Here is a 5,000-nt window from a genome sequence, read left to right on the forward strand (position 1 = left end):
CCCCCCCCCTCTCTCTCTCTCTCTCTCTCTCTCTCTCTCTATATATATATATTTAGAGAGAGAGGCTATCCTTATATAGATTTCCCCCTGTATATTATATAGTTTCTACTGTCTGTCCCTTCCAGGAAGCAGTGATAACCTCCTCCTCCTGACAGGAAGTCATCGGAGCTTGGCAGGAGAGCAGCGGCACCTGACCCCTATATTCTGTTCTGCGGGAGTAAGGAAAAACATACGAGGAAGAGATGGCTTTAGTACGGGAATACAGCAGTGAAGCTACAACAAATACGGGACCATGATATATTTTTACATGTTCTTGTTGGTCAGAACTGATAATGGTGTCGTATATTGATTTAGGTATTTTGGAGACCTTCTAAAACAAAGCAATGTCATGTAATTATGAACAAATTAGGGGTTGGGATTCACATTTGCAGTATTTTACAACTCTAACCACACTACTAACCTGTAATTGATCAGCTACTCAATAAATGATACCATCTTGTGTATGCGATCATATATCAACAACAAGACCTAATTGAATGACGTCAGACACAATCAGGTCGCTCCTATCGTCCAGTTGTCTTAAAAAAAGGCTGAAAACACTTTTCAATAGAATGTATCAAAAGCTTCTTAGCCATCTTAGTTTATTTGGTTGGCGAACTCCGACCCGTAAGAAGCTCAGGGCTTTAGGTGGGGAAGCGGGCTCAACAGATGAATAGTTCGTGAATAAAGTCTCCACGCTGAGACCTAGGCTCGGTTTAAAGCCCATCCTAAAGTCCCAGACCACCAGAGAAACGTGTCCTACTAAACAATGCCGGACCAGCGACGCTCACCCTAAGTAAGCCCGTTCATCATAGGCATCGAGGGGACGTCAGACATCTCCGTCCCGCTGCGACCAAACGCCGCGAGGAGTGTTGTTCCGTTTCACAACCGCGCATGCGCATTGTAACACTGGCGCTAATGATGTATTGATTGACACACACACACACACACACACACACACACACACACACACACACACACACACACACGCTGTACTGTTCTGTACTTCAGTACGTTGTCTTTCTACTGTGTCATTTTGATGTTTGTGTCTAGGGTGAAAGCATAGGGTTTATGTTGGGTTTATAATTAATTTAATCTCATCGAGTATTGTGCTATCTATCTGTCTCTCTCTCCATCCATCTATCCATCTATCTACCTCTCCATATCTATCTATCTATCTATCTATCTATCTATCTATCTATCTATCTATCTATCTATCTATCTATCTATCTATCTATCTATCTATCTATCTATCTATCCATCCATCCATCCATCCATCCATCTATCCATCCATCTATATATATATATATATATATATATTATTGAGAATGAGAGGGGGGTTCTCTTGTTTCCCGACCCAGAGAGAGTACTTTGGAGACAGAAAGGCTAACCCAGCCCTGGGGTTAGTCTGTGGCGACCAGCTGAAAGCTGCTGGGCCATTCCTTCAGACTCCTAACATTTCAGTGTGAGGCCGCAGAGCAGAGGACTGAACTGAACATGCTTCTGTCGGACTGGGTGACATTTAAAGTCCCTTAAGACGCACCAAGTCACACACTAACAGACGCACACACACACACACACACACACACACACACACACACACACACACACACGCACAAGCACACGCACACTCACACACACACATACATACTAAAATTCACACACACACACACACACACACACACACACACACACATACATACTAACATTTACACACACACACACACACACACACACACACACACACACACACACACACACAGTACATACACACAAATACGCATGCATGAACACGCACACAGACAGTTTCTGGTTTTATTCCAGCTCATAAAGAAGTGAAATGCCACAAATATCCTGTTCCTCAAGATATTTGAACCCCTAAGCTCAATTGTTTTAGTGATTCAATCAACAAGGTTAATTTAGTCTAACTTGATCGATTATTTTGTGTGTTGATATAAACTGAAAGCAGAGCAGGAGAATCTAAAATCAGCCATCTCGGATCACTGCAAGAAGGAGAATGATGCGTTTAAAGACTCAATTTAGTATTTCAAACATAAATGCCAGGAATTTCCTTTGCAACATTCCTGACAAATAATACTTAAAGCGCTTAACCAACCAACGCAGCGCAACCATCTCTTCAACAACAACAATAACAACAACTGTAACTGTGAGTATTATAAAGAAGATCAATTTAAAAGTAATGTTATTATGGAGGGAACATTGTCATTAAGACACTTCAACAGCAGAAGTCTCCATAACAATTTTCCAAAATAAAGGACTACCTGAGCCAATATAACAGGTTTAGTGTGATTGCTGTGTCTGAAACCTGGCATAATGATGAAAAGGGGAGCGATGTGGAATCAGAGGGATAAAGACTGATTCCCCATCAATAGAAAAAAAATTGGGAGGAGGGGTTGCCCTTTATGTAAATAATTATTTAAATTACAAAATTGTAGATAAAATGTCAACAACAATCGAAAATATCATGGAATGTATAACTAGAGAAATAGACGCTGCAAAGTATTTTCAAGATTTCTTTGAGAAGAAGTCCCATAAAAACATAGATTCCTACAAAGTGACCCCCTTGAGAACAGCCAAGGACATTGGGGCTCTTACAGAGGCTCTAAGTGTATACAGATGGAATAACGTATGTTCAAATAATGATCCAAACAAAGCTTATGATGAATTCCTGTCCACTCTCACCACCCTGTATGATTATCACTGCCCGACACAAACTCAAAGGAAGCATAAATATGAAGAAAAGCCCTGGCTCACCAGAGGACTAGAAAACGCCTCTAAAATGAAAAATGTATGATATAAAAATGACTTAAAATATATAACAAAGGAAGCGGAAAATAAGTACAGAAAATGTAGAAATAAATGAACAACTATAATGAAATGCAACAAGAAGGAACATTATAATGAATTATTGAATCGGCACAAAAGCAATATGCAAGGTACATGGAAAGTGCTTAACAGCGTCATTAAGAAGGGTGCAGGCGAATCAGAATATCCAAACCACTTGAAAACAATAACCAAGTCTAAAGAGTTTGTAAATACATTTAATTTGATTATTTTGTGAATTTTGGCTATAAGTAAAGAATATTGTTGAACCAAAAGTAAAGGAGGATGTATGACATCATCAACACCCAAGCCGAAACCATCTTTCTGAAGAGAATTGAGTAAAAATAGTCGATTGAGTTAGTAAATAACTTTAACGATGACAACGAACACTTTTTTCTTTTTTTTTACTTATGTCTGAATGTAATGCTGTGAATCTGAGTACAGAAGCTAAACATTTTGTAGAATTTACAATTTACCATTATTTTTAGCATAACGATAACATTGAGAGAAAAGAGGAACAACATTCCGGGCAAGAATATTGAAAAGAATTTTGATAAGAAGAGAGTAGCAACACCCTGACAAAGACAATTTATACAACAGTTAGTTCCGATCAAGTCATTTGATTGGAAAAGAGACATTCCATGAGTGCTAATATATAGAGTGTGCTGTTATATAGAGTATAACAGCACTGGGACTTTTAACTATACATGTATAACTCCTCTTTACAGATGTTTTAATAACCGTAAATGTTATTAACGGTCTTTATGTAGCTTAGATTTCAACAAACTTTGCACCGCAAAGATGAGCGTGCACCCAGACATAGCATTTGAGTTGAATTACGAGTGGTCGTCAGAATAGGACGAAGGGAAGGAAAGAAGCCTTACTTCAAACGCAAACCTCCAGGTGTGCTCATATGACATCAGCCAACCTCGACAAATTAGAAGTCAACAGACTCTTATTTCACTCATTGATACGATAAATGGAACGATAAATGGAAACATGCAGATTAATGTACATGATACAAAGCTAGCTGGTCTGAATTTTGACAAGAAGACAGGAACCACATTCCTGGCAAAGAATTCTTACGTAAAGCACTTAAAAGGTGCGTCCAGGCTCCTCCCTGTTCTCTCTATATAAAGTGGTGTCTCTGAGTCTGGGAGACAGTTCCACCTGCCCTCGATCCTAAAGAACCACCTCTACCACTGAGCCCAGGTAACAGCACACACTCCTTCAAAATAAAAGCTTTTTTTTTAAGGGTTAGAAAATAGATTTCGTCAATCTAAAAATATTATTAAAACATTTAAGCAAAAAGGTACTTAGTCTTATAAATTCCTGGCGTTTTCATTTGGAATTAATTCACTCTAACGCATCATTACCCTGTGTTTAGTCTGACTAATATTTAGTCAGACTGAAAATTATTCAGTCTGACAGTACGTTATATTTTTCAATGTTTTAAGTACTTCTTCTAACTTTTTTGTTTTCTTTGTAGAGATTTTCTTACACATTTATTTATTTAGTTTGGATATTAACTACTATCGTAGATTCCGTGGATTCATGACCCTACAAGTCAACGTCCGAGAACAGTGCCTGTCTAGTTTGAATACTTTAACTGTCACCGCGGAATTGAAATGCAAATGCAGTTGAAGAGCATGTTTTGTGTGTGAGACTTTGTTGTATTTACCGTGGTGATAAAGTTACTCAGATGTGATCCCGGCTCGGTGATGTGTTGCAGTTGGGTCTTTGTACAGCAGTTATATTCTGGAACGTTTACCTGTAGTTATATATCAAACGTCACAAAACTGATCGTGGACAGCTGTCTTTCAACATCTAAGTCTTTGTCAATGTGAATTCAGAGCTACAGTAATTCTCAACACAGCTAATGCAATGCAAATCCTGATCTAGTTTTCTCAGCTAATAAAGCTTCAGGCCTAGGTTTGATAATTACAAACTTAAATGCCATACGTTTCCTGTGTTCTAGAATGTGTGAACAATATCCATAAACAGAGGCAGAACACTCAAGATAACTTAAACTCAAACTATGGATGTCAGTTAGTTGCTGTTTTGTGGTTCAAATTCAATTCCATCGGTTTACCTAAGCCCTGAAAGAATGTTTTTAA

The sequence above is a fragment of the Pollachius pollachius genome (assembly GCF_949987615.1).
Source record: "Pollachius pollachius genome assembly, chromosome: 12".
NCBI lineage: Eukaryota > Metazoa > Chordata > Actinopteri > Gadiformes > Gadidae > Pollachius > Pollachius pollachius.